The sequence below is a fragment of the Macaca nemestrina genome, chromosome 7 (assembly GCF_043159975.1).
Source record: "Macaca nemestrina isolate mMacNem1 chromosome 7, mMacNem.hap1, whole genome shotgun sequence".
Classification (NCBI taxonomy): domain Eukaryota; kingdom Metazoa; phylum Chordata; class Mammalia; order Primates; family Cercopithecidae; genus Macaca; species Macaca nemestrina.
The window spans coordinates 176,215,533-176,242,463 of NC_092131.1; the positions used below are offsets into that span (position 1 = coordinate 176,215,533).

General features: G+C 39.9%; 1 long non-coding RNA gene and 1 pseudogene across 3 annotated transcripts in view; both read right to left on the reverse strand.

The window, feature by feature from the left end:
• Nucleotides 1-10,026, reverse strand: part of LOC105497453 (uncharacterized) — a 69,231-nt gene extending 59,205 nt beyond the window's left edge. For 2 of the 3 annotated variants that reach the window (XR_011625441.1, XR_011625440.1), the window contains exon 1: nt 9,972-10,026. This is a non-coding gene — a long non-coding RNA (uncharacterized lncRNA). Of the gene's footprint in view, nt 1-8,796; nt 9,194-9,971 lie in introns of those variants that run through there. The other variant, XR_011625442.1, reaches the window with a different exon arrangement.
• A 1,540-nt stretch (nt 10,027-11,566) lies between these two features.
• On the reverse strand, nt 11,567-12,110 carry LOC139355512 (protein max pseudogene; annotated as a pseudogene).
• Nucleotides 12,111-26,931: the final 14,821 nt, after the last annotated feature.

Below are 26,931 nucleotides of genomic sequence, written 5' to 3' on the forward strand. Positions count from 1 at the left end.
AGAGCACTTTGGCCCACAGTGGTGAGGCTTGTACAAACTGAAGTTACAACCACTGAGATCAACAATTCCCCTCTGACTAGGGCTAATTTAAATGCTCCCTCCTTGGGCAGGCATCAGCTGAGTTGGGTCCAGTTTTACTTTCTGCTGTAATGAGGCAGCACTGAGTTCAATGCCTCACTATTGCTGTGCTCTCCCTCTCTCACAACCACACAAAAATGCTCTCTGCATCACGCCGCTGTGGCTGGGGGATGGGAGGGGGTGACGCTGGTGATTCAAGATTGTTTTTTCTACCTCTTCAGTGCATCTTTTAGCAGTATAAAGTTAAAAACAGGTACTGTGAGGGCTCACCTGATTTTTGGTTCTTATGAAGGTACGTTTTTGTGTAGATAGTTGAATTCGTGTTTTTGCAGGGAGGACAACTGGTGGAGCCTTCTATTCCACCATCTTGCTCTGCCCCTTCCTCTTCTTGTTTATTTTTATTTATTGGCAGGCAATAGGTAAATATGAGCTCAAATCATTCATTAGAAAAAAAAGTCAATCTATGTATTTATATCAGAAATTCTGACTTTGTGACACAATTATGTTCTAACAAAGTACTCTATAATACTCATTGTGATTCTGAGTGAAGGGAACTTGCATTTCACCTGATTTTACTGATTTTATGTGTCAAGATATCTGAAAAATAGAAAAAGTGGGAAAGTAAAGCAAGATCATATAAATGTTTCAGTGAAGAGGAATCTTAGAAAACCCATGAAGAAAAAATGAAGAATGCATAAATCTAAAAATGAGAAGAATGAGCAGGGCTGACAATTTTCAGTGCCATATTACAATTAGTAATGTCTTCTCCATTATAAAGTAGGTATACCCTCTGATTTTATTATGACCCATAACAACTTTATGAAATATGCATGGCTTTAGGGATTAATAGGATTATATAGCTAGGAAGTGGAGAAACTGAGTAGGATCCAAGTTTCTGATTTTTATGTGTACTTTCCACAAGGCAGGCAGTCCTGCTGACACCCTTCGTGACTCAAACTTAATGGAGAAGCAAACAAACAAATCTTCCAACTTTTCCTTGTGCTGCATCTCTCTGACTCTAGCCAAAGAAGGTTCTCTGCTTTTAAGGGCTCATGTGATTAGATGGGCCCACTTGGATAATTCAAAATTCATAAAGTTGGTAACCACTTTTGCCATGTAGTGTAACATATCCACAGGGTCCAGGGCTTAGGGTGTAGATATCTTTGAGGGCTCATTCTGCCTGTCGCACTTCATTCTTCTACTTTCTTTTTCTTCTACAACTTTTGCAGCATAGTTGGGAATAATTAATGGGCAATGATGAGATAATTTCTATGATGGCTAAATATAAAAAATATTTCAAGATACAAAAATAACATCACTAAGATCTCATACTGTGTCTTAGGTTTATCAAAAGGTTCAATGGACCCATATAATTGTAAAATAAAATATATTTGATTTTATTTAAAATAAGTAAAATTACTCATTTTTAGAAGACTTCTAAGAAAGAATAAGAGTTTTATAAACATAAATCCTTATAAACAGTTTGAACTTCTTAAAAAAAGAAACTCAAAAACTAAAAGCAGGTCCAATGGAAACTGGTGATTTTCCGAAGACTAATCTTACTAAATTTTAGTACTCCCATCTTCAGCTAAAATAAGCTAGAATAAGCAGTGACTCCTACCTAAATATATTTCTACCTTTTAAGCCATACCATTTCCCACCACATTGATTTTTCAGTACACATACAACATCTCTTGCTACATGGAAGCATCTTTCGGTTTTCTCAGCAAGCCCAGTCCAGCAGAACCCTCTCACATGAGAACTTCCAATACTGTGTCATCTTAATTACCTCCATAGACCACTTTCATCAACATTACCATCTTATCTATGTTAGTGTTCCTAATCTTTTCCACCTGTAATGGATGTTAGCAGGTGTCATTCATGCAAAAGAAATGTTTACTATCAAATAAGCTTAGGCTATGATAGGATGGTAAATAGAGTAGATAGAGATGTCAGTCAACTCCTCTACACTCCAATTCCCATATTTTCCTTTTTTTTCTTCTTTAGAGACAGGGTCTCTCTATGTTGCCCAGGCTGGTTTTGAACTCCTGGGCTCCAGCAGTCCTCCTGTCCCCGCCTCCCAAAGTGCTGGGATAACAGGTGTAAGCCACCATGCCTGGCTTAAAATTCCCATCTTTGAAAACTGATCTTGCCTACAACCCTGAAAAGTCTCATGTTCCACCAGACCTATCAAGGGGAGACTTTGATCCCTGCTGGTATCTGCTGTCTCTGGAGTATCCGAGACAGTGAGAGAATAGGCCAGTTAAACTATGAGAGGAGTTGGAACTAAAATACAGCATATATACTGGGATGGAGTTGTTCTTTCAAAAACAAACTAAAATTCAGTCGAGATGAGCAGACTAAATAGAAAAAGCCTGTCTGCACAAGGAACAGGAGAAGACAACAGACGAGCAACATGGAAAAGACGTCTCTACCAGAGATGGAAGAAGAGCTTGTTTTTCACTTTTCTGTCCAGTCTTATGTACAGTTTGGGTTTTCTGTAATATTGCCTTTTACATCTTCCCAATCCTTTTTTTTTTTTTTTTTTTTTTTTTTGAGACAGAGTCTTGCTCTGTCACCCAGGCTAGAGTGCAGTGGCGAGATCTCTGCTCACCGCAAGCTCCACCTCCCGGGTTCACGCCATTCTCCTGCCTCAGCCTCCCGAGTAGCTGGGACTATAGGCGCCCGCCACCATGCCCAGCTAATTTTTTGTGTATTTAGTAGAGGTGGGGTTTAACCGTGTTAGCCAGGATGGTCTCGATCTCCTGACTTCGTGATCCACCAGCCTTGGCCTCCCAAAGTGCTGGGGTTACAGGCGTGAGCCACTGCACCCAATCCTTTTTTATTTGGACTAACTCAAGTGACAACGAAGTCAAACCACCAAACTGTCACCTAAGTTGTTGTAGCTCTGACAAATACAGTTCTATATTGCTGTGGTAGCTCTAACAAATACAGTTCTATATTGCTGCACCAAATAGAAAAAATTCAAGAAGTCTGCTCACTACAAGGTTTCTCACAGCCTTTATATGATAGTGTGGTTTCTTTACTGCCAATGGTTGATAAACAGAATTATGGACTTACAGGACCTTTCTGTTCCCAGACATAGAGCTCATAGTGGGAAATTCTGATCTAACTTAACTAGTAAATTCATCCTCAGTCTATGCTTATACATTAATGACAGAGTGCATGTATTGGGATTTCAATTTAAAATGTCATAAAGCTGAGAATTCCTGACCACAATCTATTGCTAATATACCTATGAATATCTAGAAACATTACTAAAATAATGTTTAATAAAACATAATAAAACATTAATCTTTTTTTTTTTTTTTTTTTTTGAGGTGGAGTCTTCACTCCGTCGCCCAGGCTGGAGTGCAGTGGCACCATCTCGGCTCACTGCAAGCTCCGCCTCCCAGGTTCACGCCATTCTCCTGCCTCAGCCTCCCGAGTAGCTGGGACTACAGGCACCCGCCACCGCGCCCGGCTAATATTAAAACATTAATCTTACTAAAATATTGAAAAATGAGATTGACAATAGAGTGTCAGATCTCCAAGAACTTTATGTTCAAACTATAGTGAAAGGGGAATTGAAAACTGTTAAATGTGCCAAGCTTGTTAAGATGCTGTCTGCCAGCCCTACTGAAAGTATTTAGAAAGTATCCTCTTAGATATGCTACGGAAAACCCAACTCATGCGTCTATATATCAATAGAACAATAGGTGGCTATTGATATGGTTTAGATTTGTGTCCCTGCCCAAATCTCAGTTGAATTATAATCCCCAATAGTGGGAGAAGGGCCTGGTGGGACGTGATTGGATCATGAGGGCAGATTTCCCTCTTGCTGTTCTTGTGATAATGAGCAATTCTTGTGAGAGCTGACTGTTTAAAAGTGTGTCGCACCTCCCCTTTTTCTCTTTTCCTCCTGCTCTAGTTACGTAAGAGGAGCCTGCCTCCCCTTTGCCTTCCACCATGATTGTAAGTTTCCTGAGGCCTCCCAGCCGTGCTTCCTACACAGCCTGAAGAACAGACAGCCAATTAAACCTCTTTTCTTTATAAATTACCCAGTCTCCGGTACTTCTTTATAACCGTGCAAGCACAGACCAATACAGCTGTCCATTTGATCATAAAATATCTCTCTCTCCCTCTCTGCCTTTTTTTTTTTTTTTTTTTTTTTTGACCAGGAAAGTATTCTCATCCTTCCACCTTTATTATTCAGAGGTTGGGGAGAAGTGAGGGTACATTATACTCCAAAAAATGTAATCTTCACAAATACAATTCCTATAGGCAGGGTGAAGGTGAGGAGAGTGCTAGAGGCAATATATTATGTATCCTTCTATTCAGAGTAACTGAGAGCAAATATAATGCTGACCAGAAGAACTGTGTCAAAAGAAACCTTGCTAAACACTAGGAATCAAGCAAGATGCTGTCTAATTTGTCCTCCTCCTGATAAATCTGATGTGGATTGGACCAGTTTACAAATAGACAAAGAACCCTTAAGGAAGTCTAAAAACCCCTGTTGGCAAACAGTGAGTTTGAGGTTTATTAGAGGAAAACAAGGAAAGAGATAGCCAAGAAGAGTCATCCTGGAGACTCCCTCATCCTTGAGGGGCCATAAGAGTGTGCACAGGCACTATCTTGTACCCACTCTGGAATATCAAAGCACAGTGTGGTAAAGGCTTGAAAAAATCCCCTCAAGCCATTCACAGATCCCACAGCAAAAAAGCTTTGAGCCCTAAAGTCTCCAGGAACTTAAAAACAACCTGTGACCAGACACTGGCAGAAAAATAAGCTACTTAGACCTGGGGCAGCTCATGGGAAGACAAGCTTAAAATGAAATCTCACTCATCCCTGGTCCTCAGGACAACGGTGCACAGACCTAAGGCTGTGCTCTCCCGGGTGTCCCTGGAGATGTCGCCTCAGAATGTTGTCTCTGGATGATCACTGAGGTAGGGGAAGACAAAAACTGTAAATTTCCCAAGCAGAGAAAGCAGCCTCCAAGCTGCACTTATTACCAACAGCAAAGGGTGAAAACGTAACAGGTGAAGGGGAGTTAAGCACAACTTTTGACCAAGATGTAGTCAGTGCAGACTCCAAGTATGACCCTTAGAAAGCCAGGCCAAAAACAGGAGTGTGGTGGTGCATGCCTGTGTCCCAGCTACTCAGGAGGCTCAGGAAGGGGAATTGCTTATATCAGGGAGGTGGAGGTTGCAGCGAGCAGAGATTCTACCACTGCACTATAATTTGGGTGACAGAATGAGACTCTGTCTGAAAAAGAGAAAAAAAAAAAAAAGCCAGGCTAAAAATAAAAAAAAAGAAAAAATCCCAAGCAATGACATCAGATTGCTGCATGCTGTGCAGACATCAAAGAGTTGGTCCAACCAAATCAGTAAACACAATGACTGAACAACAAAACCTAAAAACCCCAGGAGGAGGGTGCATGTCCTTATCCAAAATTGCTACAATATATTATCTAAAATTTCCAGTTTTTTTTTTTTTGAGACGGAGTCTCGCTCTGTCGCCCAGGCTGGAGTGCAGTGGCCAGATCTCAGCTCACTGCAAGCTCCGCCTCCCGGGTTCACACCATTCTCCTGCCTCAGCCTCCCGAGTAGCTGGGACTACAGGCGCTGCCACCTCGCCCGGCTAGTTTTTTGTATTTTTTCGTAGAGACGGGGTTTCACCGTGTTAGCCAGGATGGTCTCAATCTCCTGACCTCGTGATCCGCCCGTCTCGGCCTCCCAAAGTGCTGCGATTACAGGCTTGAGCCACTGCGCCTGGCCCAAATTTCCAGTTTGTAACCAAAAAATATGAGACACGGAAAGAACTAGGAAAGTGTAGACCATGCACAGGAAATAAAATAGCCACTAGAAATTACAGTAAAGTTCTGAATACTTTCCTCCTACTGTAGGAAACAAAATTACCAAGATCTTACCAGGGGTGAGATATTGAATTTAATACAGAGAGAGCTAAAAACAACTAAAGAAAATTATATTTACAAAGTCACATATAGATATGAGAACAATAATTCAACAAATAAATAATGTCAATGAAGATATAACAATTCTAAAAATAACCAAACATAAATTCTGGAATCAAAAAATACAATAACTGAGATATAAATTTTACTAGAAGGATTCAACAGTAGATTTAATTTGACAAAAAATATCACTACTGACCTTATGGAAATATAAAGGATTATAAGGGAATAATACGAATGACTGTATGCTGCAAAGTAGATGACAGAGATAAAATGAAAAAATCCTAGAAAGACCAAATTACTGAAACTGACTTAAGAAGAAATATAAAATATAAATAGACAATGAACAAGCAAATAAATAGAATACTTTTACAACTTCTCATTAAAAAAAAAAGCTCAGATGCAGATGGCTTTAGTGGTGAATGCTATGAAACATTTAAAGAACACCAATCCTTTACTAACTTTTCCAGAAAATAAAGGAAAGGAAACACTTTCCCACTTGTTCTTTGAGATCACTATTATCATAATAGCAAAACCAAAAATATATGTATTTTTAAAACTACAAACCAACATCTTTTAGGACTATAGATGCAAAAAATCCTCAATAAAATACAAGCAAACCAAATCTAGTAACATATAAAAAGACATATACAACATGACTGAGTAGGATTTACTAAGAAACGGAAGATTGGTTTAACATCCAAAATCAATGTACTATACGCCGTATTAATAAAGGACAAAATACATGACTATTTAAATAGATGAACAATAACAATTAGACTACCTCAGACACTCTTTCATGATTAAAACCTACCCTAGGAACTAGGACTAGAGGAAAATCTAAATCCAATGAACAGTATCCGTGAAAAGCCTACAGTGAACATCATACTAAACGGTGAAGTTCGGAATGCTTTCCCGCTAATGTAGGAAATACAACACGGGTATCTCTTTCCTCTTGCGTTCAACATTGCGCTGGAGGTTTTAATAAGGTCAAATGGATTAAAAAATTAAAGAAAAGGAATTTAGATTAGAAAGAAATAATTTTTTTTTTTTTTTATTGAGATGGAGTCTCACTCTGTTGCTCAGACTGGAGTGCAGTGGCACTATCTCGGCGCACTGCAATCTCTGCCTCCCGGGTTCAAGTGATTCTCCTGCCTCAGCCTCCCGAGTAGCTGGGATTACAGGTGTCCACCACCACGCCTGGCTAGTTTTTGAATTTTTAGTACAGACGAAGTTTCACCATGTTGGCCAGCCTGGTCTTGAACTCCTGACCAGGTGATCTGCCCACCTCGACCTCCAAAGTCCTGAGATTACAGGTGTGAGCCACCACACCCAGCCTAAATTTTTCTTTATTCATAGATTAAATAATCTTGTTTAGAGAAAAATCCCAGTGAATACACATGTTGGTCCAGGCATTCATATGGAAATGCAGAGAACACAGAACAGTCAAAAAGTTAATGGATTCACATATTCTGATTTCAAAATTTACCATAAAATGTAGTAATCAAGCCAATTTGTACAGATTAATGAAACAAGATTGAGAGTCCAGAAATAAACTCTTAACATTTATGGCTAACTGCTTTTCAATAAAGAGGGCAAGGCAACTCAAAGGGAGAAAAAATAGTCTTTTTGACAAGTGTTTCTGTGACAACTGAATATAGTCATGGAAAAGAATGAGCCTAAGAAGAATGAGTAATCCAGTTTTGTTGGGCAGAGTATTTTTAAATATCAATTAGATTAAGTTGATTGTTAGTGCTTTTCAGGTCATCTTTACTGATTTTCTACCTGCTGGATGTATCAAATTACCGACAGAGATATATGAAAATTTCCAACTATTATAGTGGATTTACTTATGTCTTCTTTTAGTTCTATCAATTTCTGCCTCATGTATTTTATTGCTCTGTTATCAGGTGCATACACAGGATTGCTTTCTATTCTTGAAGTACTGACCACTTTAACATTAGACAGTACCTTTCTTTACTATTGGTAAGTGTTTTTGTCCTAAAGTGTATTTTTTTCTGAAATTAGTATAGATATTCCAGTCTTCTTTTGATTAGTGTTAGTAGAGTATACCTTTATTCATTCCTTTATTTTTAATCTAGCTGTCTTTATATTGGAAATGAGTTCTTGTAGACAACATACAGTTGGGTCTTGGACTCTATCTATCTATAGATCTACCTTTATCTGTATCTATAAGAAATATATAAAACAGAATATATATATTCTGTTTTAATGGCTGCATTTAGATCATTCACATTTTAAGCAGTTATTTATGTGAATGAATTAAATTCTACCATGCTTCTAATTGTTCTATACTCACTGAATTTATTTTTTCCCTCTTTTTCTGCCTTCTCTGATTTAATTGAGCATTTCATATGATTTCATTTCATCAAAATAATTCATTGTGCTTCATTTAAAAATAATTGTTGCTTTAGAGTTTACAGTATACATTTTAACTAATTTAAGTCTAGCTTTAAATAATGTAAGATACTTACATAACATACTTTACATGAAGTAGTGCAAGTATCTTATGGCAGAGTATTCCCAATTCTTCCTTCTCATTCCTTGTGACATTGCTGTCATTCATTTATCCAAATGCTACACTCGCTCAATGCATTGTACTATTATTTAACTATCATCTTTTAGATAAGTTAAGAATAGAAAACTTGAAAACTATTTGATCTACATTTATTCTACCTATGACATGCTTTCTTTATTTACATAGATCTAAATTTATGACTTACCATTTTCCTTCTGCATGGAGAAATTTTAACATTTATTACAGAGGAGGTCTGCTGGTGATGAATTCCCTTAGGCTTTGTATAAAAAGAGTCTTTGTTTCTCCTTCACTTTTGAAGAACCATTGCTCTGGATATAGAGTTATAAATTGGTCTTTTTATTCCTTCAATATCAAGTTTCACTCCACTTTCCTCGTTTGCTCGGTTTCTGATGATATGCTTGTTGTAATTCTAATTCTTGTTCTTCTGTATGTAAAGTGACTTTTTTTCCCTTGTGGCTTCTTTCAAGATTTTTCTCTTCGCTTTTCTGTGGTTTTCATATGATGATATTCCCTGCTGTGGTTTTCCTAAGGCATTTGTCCTCCTGCTTGGTATTCTCAGAGCTCTCTGGCACTGTGATTTGATATCTGTCATTAATTTTAGAAAGTTTTCAGCCATTATTACTTTAAATTTTTCCTCTACTGCATTCTCTATTTTTCTCTTTATGGATTCCAATTATGTATGTGTTGCACCTCTTAAATTTTTCATAGTTCTTGGATGGTCTATGGTGGGATTTTTTTTTTTTTTTCATTTTTTTTTTCTCTTTGCTTTTCAGTTTAGGAAGTTACTGTTGACTAATTATCAAGCTCATTGATTCTATCCTTGGCTGTGTCCAGTCTTCTGATGAGCCCATCTAAAGCATTCTTTATTTCTCTTAGTGTGTTTTGATTTCTAGCATTTACTTTCATCTGTGCTTTCATTATGCATCCATTCTGGCATGGTGTCCACTTTTTCCATTACAACCTTTATATGTTAATTATTATTTGAGGTTCCTGCCTGATAATCCCAACATCTGTGTCATATCTGAGTCTGGTTCTGATGGCTATTTTAAAAATCTTTTTGCATGACTTAAATTTTTTTTTCTGAGGAAGCTGAACATGTATCCTGTTTTAGAAACTGAAGTAAATCAGCTTTTAGTATACATATTTATGTTACCTGGGCTAGGAGTTGGGATATGTTTAATGTTTGTGTACTTATATGGCACAGTTGCTCAAGTATCCTGGTTTTTTTTTTGTTGTTCGTTTGTTTTTGTTATTTTGTTTATTTTTTCTCAAGTAATCTGTCTTTTATTGGTAATGCCATTCAGACACATTTTTCTTTTGCTACACAACTGAAAATAGATTACAGAAATCATATTTTACCTCTAAATACTTCCGTATGTCATGCATCTTCTCAAGCAGAAGTATTCACTACACCTAAAAAAAAAAACATTATTTCAATATTGTTCATACTCAGATTGCCCCAATCATTCCTGAAATGTCCGTAGCAGTTTTTGTCTTTCCTATTGACTTTAGACTTCCCTAAGTATTCTTCCTAGAAAGAGTCTGTGCCTTGCAGATCTTTCAGCTATCACCCACTGTTATACTGGAACACTTTTGGTGTGGTGATAGGAAATGAACACGCAAAGCATTCTGTAATTTTACGATTAAATCTTAGTCTTTTAGGGAGACCATGTGTCTGGGCTGTGACTTTCTTTTTTTTTTTTTTTTTTTTTTTTGTATGTACAACATACTTTTTATTTCCATGGAATGGAATCAAACACGAACAGAGACTACAGAGTATACACTAGAAATCAGCAAATGCCAGGAACGGAGTAGGAAAAAGACAAAGAAATGAGGCCTAAACACACAAAACCCTTCACTGGGATCTGTTGACCACAGCCAGAACCAGGGCTGGATCACGCAATGGAGACAGGTTCCAGGACAGTAGGAAAGGAAGTGGGGTGAGGGCTGGGAAGGGTCCGCACTGGGGTGCGGGTTTAGTACCAGGTAAATTGCTCTTGGTATTTACATACAAAATCAGTTGGCTCTATTTCTTAGAAATACACACGGGAAGAAAGAAAGATTTCATCATTACTTTATGAATCTGTCGCTTTGCAAGACCGACATCATCAGAAATAGGTACAATTCACTCAGATTCAAATTTAAGTAGCAGGAAATAAATATCAAAACATCATCACTGGCCCTCAATACAAAACCTCTATGCCACCCAAAACACCCTCCCTGTCCCAACCCTTAAATGGCCACTCTCTGGTGGCTGCTGCTTCACTGCTGCCATCTCCCATACATACCACAAGAGTGTCACACGGCCCTCCGTGAGGCTGGCACCGCAGGCTTAAACAGCTGGCTGAGAGAAGCAGGAGTGAAACATGCCAGGGACTCTGTGCTGCGAATCTGTCCCCACTTTCTTTTTATGCCACAAACTTCTTTAAGAATCTGGTCTTTCAATAGGAGCGATATATAGCTTTTTAGAAAAAGGAAAAAAAAAAAACCCTTAAAAAGGAGGAGGGTTCATTCTGATTACTCCAAACCGGTCATCTTCTCAAAGTAGAGCAGTTCAGATTCACAAAGTCTATCAGAGGTGAGGGCAGACCAGGAGGCCGCCTGGGCAGGGCAGGCGTCCTCCGGGCATGTGCCTGGCAGGGCTGGAGGAGCTGGTAGGGTGGGCAGGACACTATGTGCTCAGAGGTCTGGCCGGCTGTCTGTCCTCCACAGAAAAAGCTGCCAAGTTGGGGTGTTTTGGTTAAAAATTCCTGGTGGGGACAGGGAATCCCTGAAGGGAATACATTAAAAAAAATATACAGTGGAAATGGGGAAGGAGAACAAGAGCTGTTGTCCAAGAGCTTCTACGTAAAAATAAAAATTAAAAAAAAAAAAAAAGGGAGAAAGAGAAAAATAGAGTCTTTTAGATGCTTCTGAGGGTTCTACCGATGAACTGAAAGGAGGATGAGACGATGGAGACAGACAGTTTTTATTGCTGGCCTGCCCCGAGTGGCTTAGCTGGCCTCCATCCGGAGCTTCTTCCTGCTTTGGGGCTCTTCAGGCTCAGACTCCGAGCTGGAGTCCGAGCCCCCATCGAAGGCAGAGATGGTGCTGCCCTTGGCGTTGGTGTAGAGGCTGTTGTCTGAGGAGGGGTAGTTGGTCTGCAGTTGGGCACTTGACCTCGCCTTCTCCAGTGCACGGACTTGCTGCTCCAGAAGAGCATTCTGCCGCTTGAGGTCGTCAATATCTTGCTGGTGTGTGTGGTTTTTCCTTCGCATATACTGGATATACTCTGTGGCTTTGTCTAGGATTTGGGCCTGGGACGCCTTCTCTCCTTGGAGTGATGGGACTGAGTCCCGCAAACTGTGAAAGCCGTCTTTGATGTGGTCCCTACGTTTTCGTTCCAGTGCATTATGATGAGCCCGTTGGTCAGCGTCGCTCTCCACCTCGATGTCATCGTTATCGCTCATTTCCTACAGCCCAGGGAGCGGCCACTGCAGCGGCGGCGGGAGGGGAAGGGGTGAAGGAGAGGGGGAAGTCACCCACAACAACAAGCCGAGTCCCCCCACACACACACTCACTCACTCACTCGCTCTCTCACTCACACACACACACAACACGGGCCTGGGCTGTGACTTTCACAAGTGTTTCTCCAGTGCCGCAGCTTTTCCCTCCTGGGTTACTTCCCTTCCTGGCTGCAGTGCTCCCCATCTATTTCTTTGCAGTGTTGACTATAGTTCCACCTTTCCCTGCTCCAACCTGCAGGTGAAACAGGAGAGCTAGGGGCATCTGAATAGAGAGAAATGCCTTTCTCCTGGCATTTCTTTCCCCTGGCTTATCACTGCTTCTCTCTGGAGAGCAAGTGTCATGGGGAAAGGTCTGGGCGTATAACCCAGTGACTCCTCTTCCCCTTTCCATGACGGAGCCATGAGAGGGTCTTTCTGAGATCGTCACCATTCCTGGCAGGATTCCTACGGTGGTTCCTCTAAGACTACATTCCCCGGAGTTTCTCATTATTGGGCTGGTCCATCCTCAGTCTTACTCAATTTATCAAAATTTCCACTAAAGTATCCATACCAGTTTATGGCTCCAGTGGCTTGTTTTTCAGGTAAGAAGATCATGGCTGTGACTCTCTGTATTCACCTGGCTCTCCAGATTGTGGAGTTGTAGTTTGACTTGTGATCTCAGTTTTCTGATATGTGCAGGACATGTCATTGGATTTCAGTTGTCAGCTTTTTCTTGTTTTAAGTATGTGAGTTACAACTTCCAAGTTCTTTGCATAAAACTGGAAATCCCAGTATGGTCTAATTCATCAAATGCTGGCTTGAGAATGAAAGGTGAGGTTCAGTTCTTGCCTATACCAATGCGGGATTCTGGACAGAAAACATCAAGTAGTTTTGCTTTGTCAGAGCACAGCCCATGAGGCAGGAGTACTAAGGCAGGTGGGTCTAACTGCATATTAATCAAAACATATAAAATCACACTTTAAAAAGTGGCCAATAATTTACATTACAGAAGGTTATAATAATTCATTACATGGCTAAAATTCTAGTTTTTTTTTTTTTAACTGGGTGTTGGTATATTGTATTAAGGAGATAAAAATCCAATAAAAGAAACTTACAATTTCACTTATTAATTCAAGTTGAAACAGAAAGGAAGACAAATTACTACTAAAGCACTGCAAGCTCTAGGCAAATAAAAGAGGTTACAAATGCTCAAATCCTTAGGATTCAAAGAGATGGGAGATTCTGTAATTAGTAATAGAACTAGGATAACTCCACACAAGAAGACTGGAAATTGTTCTAGTATGAATTTGAGTTGAATTTCAAATTTCACATAATTGCCCCATTACTAGTTTTCTTTTTCCAGCATGGGGCAGATGAAGTGTTTAATGAACTCAGTTTTGTTATACCACAGGTTAGATTTACCGAAGAATAAGAACCATGTGATTACTCCATTGGCAAACTACTTGATTTGAAGTACAGGGAGTGTTGACAATATTTTAGCTTCAAGTTAGATTGTGGAAAGTTCACCTAACTGGACATGGTTCTTTTACCTAGTTGGAAATCTAACAGGGAACCTATGAAACACTGAGAACACAGCAGAGAAAGAATAATAATTTTGTTAAAACCACTTTACAAATGGAGGTCCCTTCACATTTGTCTTTATACTTATTTTCCCCCAGCAAAGGGTTTTTCCTTATATTGCTATTGTTACAAAGCTGCTATTCAGAAGAGAAGTCACTGAGCTTTTATCATCAATGTTTGCCTCTAGGAAAGAAAAGGAAAGAAAGTTGATATGGGTAGGGCTTGGGTAATCTTATTTTTTTTCCTTTTATGAGATTTGAATGTCTGTACTTAAAGAATAAAAAAATGGAGGGGAGGAGTTAAATAAAATCATATTCTAAATGCAACTAAATTAAATTACTTCTAATTCAATAAAATTAGAATATCAAAAGATGAAAACTGAAAATTTGTTCTTGTGACCTTTCATGATATTTAGGCATCTGGCTTCTTAGATCAAGTAATCAACACATTAATTAAAACTACATTTTTTTTCGAATGTCAAAACTGTCATCTGCATTTCAATGTTATCATTGTATAAGATTAAAAGAAAAAGAGGTTGCACATCAGTGAGCTCACCATTATAAATTTATCTCAATGACTATGTAGTGGAGACAAAGGCCTTGCAATCCAGGATATGTGGGTACATTTGAGGATGGCTCCAATTTACACATACAATGATCTAGGTCACTGCATTGAAAGTACCTGGTCAGCCTGCACAGCTGTGGGTAACTTAATCAGAAACCAAGAATCCCTACGGGGGACTCCATGCTTCACAAAGAACCACCTGATAGTTTGTTAAACCCATCCCCAGAGAGCCCTGTTCAGTAGGTCTGGGTGGGGCTTGGAGTTTGCCTAAGAGGCTGCAGACCATGCCTGTTGGAGGCAACTTTGCACGGTATTTCTGTGTGTCGTGGCAGCCTTCCTCCTAGGCTGTCTTTTCAAGGGTGACGTTATAGCAAACAGCCTTGGAAGACAGAGATGGTGTCTCCCTTCAGGCCAGAGAACATAGTTGTTTCCTGTCCAGGATAATATATAGTAAGTTCCCTTGGAACTCCCTTATAAGACTGAGGTTTCCTAAGCTCAGATTTGCTTAGCTGTGAAACAGACCCACCCAGTATGCGACATCCTCCTGAACCACCCCCACTGCCCTTGAGATACAGGGCAAGAGAAACTGTGCACATGAAGCTTTGACTTCTGGATTTTTTTTTTTTTTTCAGTCATTACTGTTTCGAGGTGAAAGCACTACCGACTGTGAACTCAAGACGTTTCAAACATTCAGATAAACTTAGTCCTTTAACTATAAAGGCACTACTCTCCAGAGGTATTTGGATATTAGACCTCTTAGATAACAAGACAATTCATTACTATGTGGTCTTAGCAACACATAAAGAAATACAAACCAGGAACTCTTCCTTGTCTCCCGGAGGCTGGCGTAGGTGTCCCTCACCTGTGTTCCTCTAATCTCTAACTTTCCAATTACATATGAAATCAGTAGTTAGTCTATAAACCACCTCTAGCCCCCTAGCACCAGCTGATTCAAGTTAAACCCACAGTTCCCTGAGCTCTGCCACTTACTACATAACTAGCATAGCAGCTGCAGTTTCTCCTTTGTCAAGGGGAGCTAGTAACGCTACCTTTCTCTAATTGTCTTAAGGATTTGAGGAAACAATAAAAATGCTTATGAAAGTATCCAGCACAGCATCCAGCCTACAAAAGTGATTATTTTCAAAATTGCTTTTTGACCTTTTGCAACTGAATTGGAAACTGCATCTGAGGCCAAGAAGTGCCCGGTTGCTGCCCCGGCTGGTGAGAGTGAAGCCAGAGCCACCGGGAGCAGTGACCCACATCCCGCTGTGGGATCCCCTGGCCGCTTGCAGAGCACGGGCAAAGCAGAAGGCTGGAGGCGGCTCCTGGAGAAGCAGCATCTGTGGATGTTTGAGTTTTGGCTCTCTGCACACCGGTGGGGATTGCCAGAGAAAGCATGAGGCTCCTGGTCAGCACTGAGGGCAGCCACTTTGTAAAGATACCCCTTTTGTCTTTTAAAGCTGGGAGCCGAAGAGGATCTCCCCAGGCTGTTCGCTTTGTATTTTTTCAATGCTAATCTCTTCCTAGGAGAGGTTACATCACCTACAACACCAACCTTTATTTAGTGCCTGCTGTTGTCGAATGATGGGCCACATACCCCAGCTCTCTCCTGGAGTGCAGGCGGCCAGTGAAGGACTCAGGGAGCACCTTGGCACTTCTCACATGATGAGAGGAACGGATGCGAATCACACCAGACGTGGATGGGCGTCTGTGAGAAGCCAGGGTCTGGTGGCTCCTGCCCCGCCACTGCCACTGCCAGCATCCTTTCAGTTCTTCCCGCGGGACCTCCCAGGCTCCACAGCACCCTGCACTGAGGGGCCTTCAGAAACCTCCTGCAAGTCACTAGCTCCCCGTCACCTAGAGACGTGGTTTGGATCTGTGTCCCTGCCCAGCTCTCATGTCGAATTGTAATTCCCAATGGTGGGAGGTGGGGCCTGGTGGGGGGTGAATGGATCATGGGGGTGGTTTCTCATTGTTTAATACCATCCCCTTAGCGCTGTGCGAGCCATAGAGTTCTCACGAGATCTGGTGGTTTTAAAGTGGGTGGCACCTGCCGCCTCAATCTCTCTTCTCCAGCCCCTACTTCGCCTTGGGCCCTAAGTGGAAGCTCCCTGAGGCCATTCCAGAAGCAGATGCTGCCATGCTTCCTGCACAGCCTGGAGAACCGTGAGCCCATTAAACTTCGTTTCTTCATACATTGCCCAGTCTCAGCTTTTTATTTTTATTTATTCATTTTTGCGATCTGGGCTCACTGCAAGCTCTGCCTCCCGGGTTCACGCCATTCTCCTGCCTCAGCCTCCAAGGGACTAGCTGGGACCACAGGCGCCACCACCACGCCCGGATAATTTTTTTGTATTTTTAGTAGAGACGGGTTCCACCGTGTTAGCCAGGATGGTCTCGATCTCCTGACCTCGTGATCAGCCCGCCTCGGCCCCCCAATCAGGTATTTCTTCACAGCAGCATGAGAATGGGCTGATCCACCCAGCAAACCCGTTTGCAGTGGTGCTGAGGCCCCAGCCAGGCACATCAGCACTGCCGTCTCTGCCTCACAAAACCAGCAGTACTGGGCCCAGCCAGGGACCAGAGAAGGCTGAATGGACCTCAATAGTTGACCCCATGCAGGTGTCCTAGGGAGGAGATGCTGTTTTAAGTGAATCCGTTGAAAATTTGGTAACTTTTTAAAAGCACGTTTTTGGGCAAATTCCTGTCTTGGAAATATGGGAGGCAAGAGTGCAGTGCGGAGTACCCCCCCCCCCACCCCATCTGGAATTCTGGTTCTACAGTCACTCCACCTGGTGATAACGTGATCTCCAGGCCCAGGAAACTGTGGAGGGAAACCCCCTTGGGCCTTCCAGGTGACGAGTCCGGGCGGTGGGTCTCTGCTTCCTCCCAACCCCAGAAAAGTGTCAGGTGTCCCCCAGCACCGCAGCTGGAGAACCTTTGCTCAGCAAATAGGGCAAGTTTTCTATGATTCAGGGGACTGAGTCACCTTTTTTCGGTGTTACGCAATTCCTCCCCGTTTTTGTCATTCTCCTTTTCCCAGTAGTCTTAATTTATGCCCAGGTGTATCACACAAAAAGCTGGCAGGCTCCAGTTTCCCGTGGCTTTTCTGGCACCGTTGGTGTTCACCACCCTAATTGCATTTCTGCAGGCAGAACTTCTGTGGGAATCTCACTCGGGCCTGAATGTTTGTCACCCCACATGGATATGTTGAAATCTTCACCCCCAAAGTGATAATTTTAGGAGGTTGGGCCTTTGAGAGGTGGGTCATGAGGGTGGAACCCACATGAATGGTATTAGTCCTTATGACGGAAACCGCAGAGAGCTCCTTCATACCTACCACCACCTGAGGATGCAGCTACTGTGTCAGGAGTTGGTTCCTTCTGGTGGTTCATGGTCTGGCTGACTTCAAGAATGAAGCCCTGGACCTTCACAGTGTGTGTCACAGCTCTTAAACGTGGCACAGACCCAAAGAGGGAGCAGCAGCAAGATTTATTGTGAGGAGTGAAAGAACAACACTTCCACACCACAGCATAGAAAGGGACCCAAACACTTTGCAGCTGCTGGCTGGAGGTGGCCAGCTTTTATTCCCTTATTTGTCCCCACCCATGTCCTGCTGATTGGTCCATTTTACAGAGCACTGATTGGTCCATTTTACACTGTGCTGATTGATCCATTTTACAAAGCACTGATTGGTCCATTTTACAAACCTGTAGCTAGCCACAGAGAGATGATTGGTGCATTTTTACAGAGTGCTGATTGGCGCAGTTTACAAACCTCTAGCTAGCCTCAGAGCACTGATTGGTGCGTTTTATGATCCTAGCTACAAAGTGCTGATTGGTGCATTTTACAATCCTCTTGTAAGACAGAAAAGTTCTCCAAGTCCCCACCTGACCCAGAAATCCAGCTGGCTTTACCTCTCAACCTCATACCATCTTTGAAGATGACTGCCAGCTACAGCTACTGCTTGAATTCTGCTCACTTCCTGCAGCCAGAGTGACAGCCCAAGCTGTCGTTGGGAGGCTGGGTATCATGGCCAGCGATGACACCCCACTGCCCTTTGGTCTCCAGAGAACTGCCGACTTCCAAACAGGAGCTGTGTCCTCTCTGACCAGGGCCAGTGACTGACATGGGTGCAGAAGCTACCCCAGCAGGGTCCTTCACATGGCTCCCATGGGATAGGACAGAAGCCAGTTTGAGTGTAGACCACCCCCATTCCCCTTTACCTGAGAACATCCCCACTAAATCAGTTGAATTTGAATACCTGCTTCAGGCTCTGCTTCTAGGGCACCTAGCTCAAGACAAGGGCAAGATTATTTTTAAAGGAAAGTAATCTGGATGTGTTATGAGATTTTGTTTCTTTTTGTGTGTGTGTGTGTGTGTGTGTGGCTGTTTTTCTGCTTCATGTTAACTAATTCTGCAATGTGGGCAACTGGAAAACAAAGGCTGTCATTTTCAGCAGCACCGTGCCATTGTTTCAAAAATTATATTCCTAGCCTTTAACGTTCACTAACAAATAGAAGCTAATATGCTTTCCTGTTAACACAGCACTGATGTAATGACTTTGTTTGAAAAAAGTCATCTACACTAGATAATCACGTGTAAGTCAAATTAAAATGGGTGCATGTATCACATTATACTTACACAACAGTAACATGTTAAACATTTAAAGCAAGGGAAAAATATTGCAACAAACTATTTCAGATGGCATGGTTTGAGCTTTATATTCTGGTTTGAAAGATTTCATTTCTATAATGGAAAACCCCAATGTTAATATTTGTCTTGAAGAAATACATTAAGTAATTCTCCCATTATCAACAGCAGTGAGAAGAACCTGACATCTGTCAGTCAGGAGGTAATGAGGATGCAGAGCCATTCATATGTCCAGGCTATGGTGATAGGTACACATCCTCTTCCCACTTACAATTCCATATTCAGAGAAATAAATCAGAAGGGAGACCAGACAAAGGCAAGGGAAAACATCCACAGGCGATTGAAAACACCGGTTTAGGCCTGACTCCACACACCACCACCCACCTTACCAGCTTTCCCCTTTTCCCCAAGTGGGGGTTTTTCTTTTTTTCCTACCCTTTTGTTCAAAGCTTAAAAAATGACTTGCTTTTAGAAAAAAATTCTGAATGGTAAGGTCAGGTGGGGGGAGAACAAAGGGTTGTAGATTCACACAGGCACTGGTTAGGTACAGGGAAAGATGACCTTTAAATTCCCTGGCCGGGCATGGTGACTCAGGCCTGTAATCCCAGCACTTTGGGAGGTTGAGGTGGGGCGGGTCACCCAAGGTCAGGAGTTCGAGACCAGCTTGGCTAACATGGTGAAACCCCATCTCTACTGAAAATACAACAAATTAGCCAGGCATGTGCCTGTAATCCCAGCTACTCAAGAGGCTGAGGCAGAAGAATTCCTTGAACCTGGAAGGTGGAGGTTGCAGGGAGCCGAGATTACACCATTGCACTCCAGCCTGGGCGACAGAGTGAAACTCCATGTAAAAAAAAACCACACAATTCTCTTACCACTCAAAGATGCTTTGACTCCAAGAATTGTGTCTAGACAATGTATTTATGCCTCTCTAAATGGTTAGCTCTCTATACTCGTTTATTCTTAGTCATTTGCAGTAGTCATTAAAAAAATTATTAAATACAAATTTCATTATTCATTGAAAACATGAAATAAACACGAGGTGCTTAATATGATGGTAAAAAAATGCCAAGGAAATTTTTTTTTTATTAATGACATATTTATAGATCATACAAAACCTGAAGAGAATTAGTATTGGTTCAATTAAAAGGTAATTATTTTTGTTTAAAAACTAGAGTTTGCATTGAGAAAAACAGCTAAATTCTTTTCTGACAAGGGGATTTACAGATATTTTTTAACAACCATAAATAAAAATAATTAATATTTGTTGTTCAATGAGATACTATATATGAAAATTCGATACACAGAACCCTTTATTATCCCTTTTTAGGGTTGCTTAGATGGCAACCAAAGTAGCAACTATATCTTTCCTCCTGGGATAAGAGTAACAATCCAAATAGAACCTTTCCCTAGCAGCGTGAAATGTCTGAAATAATGAATCATGCAGATACAGGTCAATGATCTTGATTTGTTTAACATCGGAGTGTGAAATCAGGAGCCCCTGATATTTTGAGCGCACACAACATGTTACGTGAAAGAGGGAAACCACCACGGGCATAGGCTTCCGTAATCCCCCCTCTGTTGGAAACAGATCACAGCACCACTCCGAAAACTGACCTCAGAAGCCAAGGATTGCCCTGGCCTGTGTGTGGCCACTGCAGTGCCACTACACAGCCACCCTCCCAGGTTGTCAGCTGCACACACTCCGACCGCTGCCTCCAGGCCAAGCCCAAGTACCATCCTTTCCTCTGTTCAGTCTTGGATTCTGTAAGGCTGATTCAGACGTCTCCTCCTGTTCTCCACTGCACTTCCCACGAGATACATTTCTTTCTTTCTTATCATGTTTTGCATGTCTCTCTCTTCCTGGGGAGATGCTTGGGTTCCTAAGGTCAACAAATGTATTTTTTCATGTACGTGTGCCCAGCAGCACGTCTGTGGTATACAGGCACTCACTGACAGCTGGAGGAATGAATAACAAACCTACAGCCGAACAAAGATTTCTTGGCAAAGTTCTCCTTGATGTCTTCTGCAGAGCGGGAATGCTGTTATTTTGACTCTTCATGCTTCTGCTGAACTAGAGTAAACAAAGATCTTGTTCATTCCAATAAACTACTTAATTAAGAAGAGTTGTTGAAATGTCAATAAATATTCAAAAGAGAGGCTTTCTGGAGATCATTTGAAATTCAAATTATCTGGCTGTGATAAATGAGAGCTGATGGTAGAGAGATTATTAGTCATTCATCTGCATGTGCTTATTAGTTCCATGGCAGTACTTAGCGTCATGTAGAGAGAGGAAAAGGTGGATAGGAAGGCTCTTGTGAAGCTCATTCGGCCAATGGGCAGGAGAGGAAGGAAATCTGACTCCTGCCCTTCTAACCCAGTCTATTCACCACAAGCTTCCAGAAACCGATTAGATGTGCGTGCACTCAGGACTGGGCAAGAAGATGTGAAATGAAACATCCTGTGATGGATGGGCCAACACTCTGGGATCAGGGTCAGCTGAAAGCCCACTTTGATCATCGCATCTTATATCAGCTGTTGTCCTCAACCAAATTGTAACCTAAATACCAATTTGAGAACCAATTATGGAAAAAATAAATGTCAATGGCCTGTGTAACTGGGCCTTCCCATTTTTCCACTGCCCCACGCTTTATATTCCACTGATGATCTTGATGCGTTTCCATAAAGGAGGAAAGAGGAAGGGTGGGGTAGGGAATATCTCATACCTAACATAGTCCAAGCACTTCAGTGATCTCTTGATATGAGGTGGGGATTACCATTCTGTACCAGAGGCAACTGAAGCTCAGTAAGGCTAATTAACTTACCCAGGGTAACACAGTTAGGAAGTGATATTAAACCCAGGTTTCTTAGGGTTCATCAAAGGTTCTTAAATGTAATTTCAGTAACATCTTTTTAAAGAAAAGTTGGGCAAATTCGGGTCTTTGTTTTTATGTACACACATTATTTATCTTCTTTTCCAATACACTTGCAAATAAGTTCTATCCATGAATGAGTTCCTTCAATTTCCAAGAATGTCTTTGTAAGCTATTATTTATAATGTTTATAATTATTTAAATTATAGTAGTTATTTTAAATTTATAAGTTTGAGGATACAAATGTATTGGTTTACTCAGTTTAGTGCACAATTAAAAATGTTACCACATTAAATATCAACACCTCCTCTGGCTACTAAATATTTCCTCATGTATTATTTACATTCCTTGACAGAAGTGAGGGCACTGCCAACTCCGCCATATGAACTAAGATTTGAAGCTAAAGTAAACACCTCTGGCTGCTAAATTTCCTCAACACACCATCAATTGTGCTAATATTCAAAAGCAGGCAACAGTATGGGCTGCAGATTAAATTACCTTGCTGACGGCACTCATATCTGATTTGTTTTGGCTCTCATGCTCTTGTAATAAAAAGATTTTGCTCCCAAATATCATCACCCATCAAAACTTTCCTTAATATACATTTCTATTTCATAATAACAAGACAAGGTATAAAAAGGAGACCACCCTTGAACTTTTAATTGATCTGCATGTGCTTTTCTTTACTTGCTTTTTGATGTTGACACTTCAGTAACTTAATTGTCTTGTCTTTCACCGAGAAGCCAAACTTCATCTATCTTCCTATTTCTTCAGTGCTGCCTTAAATCAGATGCTTTCTCGAAGCTTACACTTGGTTATTTGTAGTTTATACAACTTTTATATTTGATATTTGGTTATAAGGATTACATTGCCACTCAGAACCCTTAATACAGAATTTTGACATTATTTTTATATTTTTAGTTAAATATTATCTCTCTCCTCTCCTTCCTTCTCTCGATGCTCAGAATTAAGTCATTTTAGATTTTCATTGAGCATTGCTTTTTATAGCAACCTTGATAAAATTTATTTTATTAACATTGCAAAGATTGCTGATGTCCACTTACAAATGTTCCTCTTCTGTTTGATAAGAATAATACTACTGGAATAAAGATTATATTTACTGGCCAGGTGCAGTGGCTCACGCCTGTAATCCCAGCACTTTAGGAGGCCGAGGCAGACAGATCACGAGGTTAAGAGTTCGAGACCAGCCTGGCCAATATGGTGAAACCCAGTCTCTACTAAAAATACAAAAACTAGCCGCACATGGTGGTGCATGCCTGTAGTGTCAGCTACTCGGGAGGCTGAGGCAGAAGAATCACTTGAACTCATGAGGCAGAGGTTGCAGTGAGCTGAGATTGCGCCACTGCACTCCAGTCTGGGTGTCAGAGCAAGACTCCGTCTCAAAATAATAATAATAATAATAATAAAATAAAAAGATTATATTTACCAGCTTCATTTTCATGCAAGTACAAACATGTGACCAGATTGTGGCCAATTATGATACATGTAATTTTTGGATGTGCCATTAAAAGGGGAGTTGTTTAACGTTCTCCCTTCTTCATTTTTCCTGTTGTTTAACAGTCAGGTTTATGGCTAGCACTCCAGAATCCATTTAGACCATGAGATACCTTGAGAATAATGAAACAGAGGAAGCCAAAGTTCCTGAAACTTTGGACTGCCATATTTGCCATAGGCTGGCAATTTCCAGACCTTCTGAATGTGAGAAAAATTAAACATATCTTATTAAAACCATTGTTTTAATTTTTTTACTACCAACAAACTCAATTTTTAACAGCTTTGTTAAGATATAATTAATATATCATAAAATTCATCAATTTAATGTGTACATTCCAACTTTTAAAATATATTCACAAATATCTGCAACCATGACAACAGTCAGCCCTGAGGAACCATTAATCAATCTACATTTTTTTCCTACAGATTTCCCCATTCTGGACTTCCAGTGAATGTAATCATATACTATGTGGTCTTTTGTATCTGGTTTCTTTCACTTGTCATGTTTTCTAGGTTAATTCATGTTGAAGCATGTATCAGTACTTCACTCCTTTTTATGGCCAAATAATATTCCATTCTATGGCTATATTCCATTTTATCTATTCATCGATGGACATTTGGGTTATTTTCACCTTTGGGCTATTAATGACTAACGCTGCTATAAATATTTATGTACAAGTTTTTGTGTGGGCAAATGTTTTCATATTTCTTGGGCCTATACCTGTGAGTAGAATTGCTGCATCAAATTTGAATTCTCTGTTTAACCACTTGAGAAACTGCCAGACTGCTTTCCAAAGTGGCTACACCACTGAACATTCCTACCAGTAGTGTGTATGGGTTCCGGTTCCCCACATCCTTGCCAGCACTTGCTCTGTGGCTTTTTGCTTCTAACTATCCTAGTGCATATGAAGTGGTATTTCGTCGTGGTTTTAGTTTGCATTTCTCTGATGACTAATGATATTGAGCATCTTTTCAAGTGCTTATTGGTCATTTGTATTTCTCTGTAATAGAAGAGTCTATTGAAATGCTTTGTCCATTTTTAAATTAGTTCATTTGTGTTTTTATTATGGAGTTATGACAGCTCTTTATAGATTCTGGATACAAGTCCTTTTAGATACAGTATTCGCAAATGTTTTCTTCCATTCTGTGGGTTGTCTATTCACTTTCTTGCTGATGTTCTTTGAGTCACAAGAGTTTTAAACTTAATAGTGCAATTTATCTAATTTTGTTGTCTGTGCTTTTGGTGTCATATCTAAAAATCCTTCAAATACAAGGTTGTAAATATTTATCCCATGTTTCTGCTAAGAGTTTTACAGCTTTAACTCTTATGTTTAGATCTTTGGTCTATTTTTGGTTCATTTTGGCATATGGTGTAAGGTAAGGGTCCATTTTCACTTTTTTTTCATGACAATTCAACTGTTCTCACGCCACTTACTGAAAAGACCATTCTAATTTTTTTAATTTTATTTTCTGAATTGTTTGTTGCATATATAGAGACATAGAATTAATTTTTGTGTGTTGATCTTGTATCCTATAACCCTGCTGAACTAATTACTAGTTTTATTAATTTTTTAGTGAATTCATTAGGATTCTGGGCATATGATCATGTCATCTGCAAATAAAGTTGCTTTGCTTCTTCTTTTCCAAGCTGGATGTCTTTTATTTTTCACTTGGCTGATTGTCCTGGCTAAAACCTCCTTTACAGTGTTGAATATGTGTAGCAAAAGGAGACATCATAGACTTGCTCCTGATATTAGGGGAAAAGCACCCGCTCTTTTATCATTTAGTCTGATGTTAGCTGTGGGATTTTGTACATATCGTTTGTCAGGTTGAGGGATTTTCCTTCTTTTTCCGTTTATTGAGTTTTTTTAATATCATGAATAAGTGTTGGATTTTGTCAAATGATTTTTATACATTTGAGATAATCATGTGATTTTAAAAATTATACTGATATAATCTATTACATTAATTTATTTGTGGGTGTTAAACCAACCTTTGATTTCTGAGATAAATCCCACTTGGTCATGGTGCATTTTTTTAAATAAGCTGCTTGGTTTGGTTTATTAAAATTTTGTTGAGAAATTTTGAATCTATATTCATAAAATATGTTGGTCTATAGTTTTCTTTTAAAATATCTTTCATTTTGGCATCAGGGAAATACTGAAATCATACAATGATTTGGGAAGATTTTCTCCTCTTCTACTTTTTGGAAATGTTGGTAAAATTTTGACATTACTTTTTCTTTAAATGTTTGGTAGAATTCAGCAATGATATACCATCTGGGCCTGGGACTTTTTGTGGGTAATTTTTAAAATTAATAATACAATCTCTTTGCTTGTTACAGGTTTATTCAGATTGTCTGTTTCTTCTTGAGTCACTTTTGGCAGTTTGCTTCTAACAATTTGTCCATTTCATCTAAGTTATCTCATTTTTTAGTGTGCAATTATTCATGGTTTTCCTTTATAATTCTTTTATTTCTGTAAAATAAATAGTAACATCTCCTATTTCATTTCTGATTCTAGTCATTTAACTAGTCTCTCTTTTTTTCTTGGTAAATTCGTCTAAAGTTTTGTCAATTTTGTTGATCTTTTCATAGACCACCTTTTAGTTCCATTGATTTCCCGCATCCAAACTTAATTATTACTAGTGGAGACAATCAGCTTCATTTAATTATTTATAATTGCAGGAGACATATTCAGAGTGAAATCTGATGCTCTGTGAGCTATCTCCACAAATAACCATTTGTGTCTTTAATGGATGGGACAGGAAGCAGGACTTTATCTATCAAAGATGCAAGCTAAAGTTTGTTTCCCTTTAGTTCATGTTTACTTATTATTTGGAGAAATAATACCATTTTTTTCTGTGAAGGTAATGTATATAAAGCTTGTAAATCAGTCAACAGAGTAGATCCCACAAAACAGCTTTTTTTCTCTTTCCATTGGGAGGTTTATTCTTTTGTGAGTGAGGGATTACCAGTGGAATAAGTCCAGCACTGACTCGTGTGCTTTCAGGTCAGGGATAACTCCAGTTCCAAAGCACTGATACTAAATTGTTTTGACTTGGGTTATTTTAAAATGTAAAATTGGAATTTTGATTCTAAATCTTGCTTTTAAGCTTATCTTCTAAAGGAACTTTTGACTGCCCTAAAGGAGCTACCAGCTTTAGTTGGGTAAAGCTATGGCCAGATACAGATTTGATGGAAAAAGACCATTCTAACTCAATGTGGTATGGGGGAAAATTTTACTGTGCTCAGTCCACAGTAGTGAAAATAATAATAATTATTCAAAGAGAAAATCCTTTTGGGACTTAAGACTGGAATGTGATTTTACCTAAAAAGCTAGATTCTGAACCATTTGCTTCTGATTACAGGTTCATCTAAATATAGGATCTGAAATTTTTTTCTATAAATGCCAGAAAGTGAATATTTTAGGTTTTACAGGCCATACAATCTCTGAAACAAGTACTCAATTTTGCCATTGTAGCGTAAAGGCAGCTATAGACAAATACATAAATAAGTGAGTAAGGCTGTGTTCCAATAAAACTTTATTTTCAAAAACTGATACTGCTGGACTTGGCTCACTGGCTGTCGTTTGCCAAACCCTAATTTATTGAAATATATAACCAAGGCAAATGTATCAATAAGCCTTC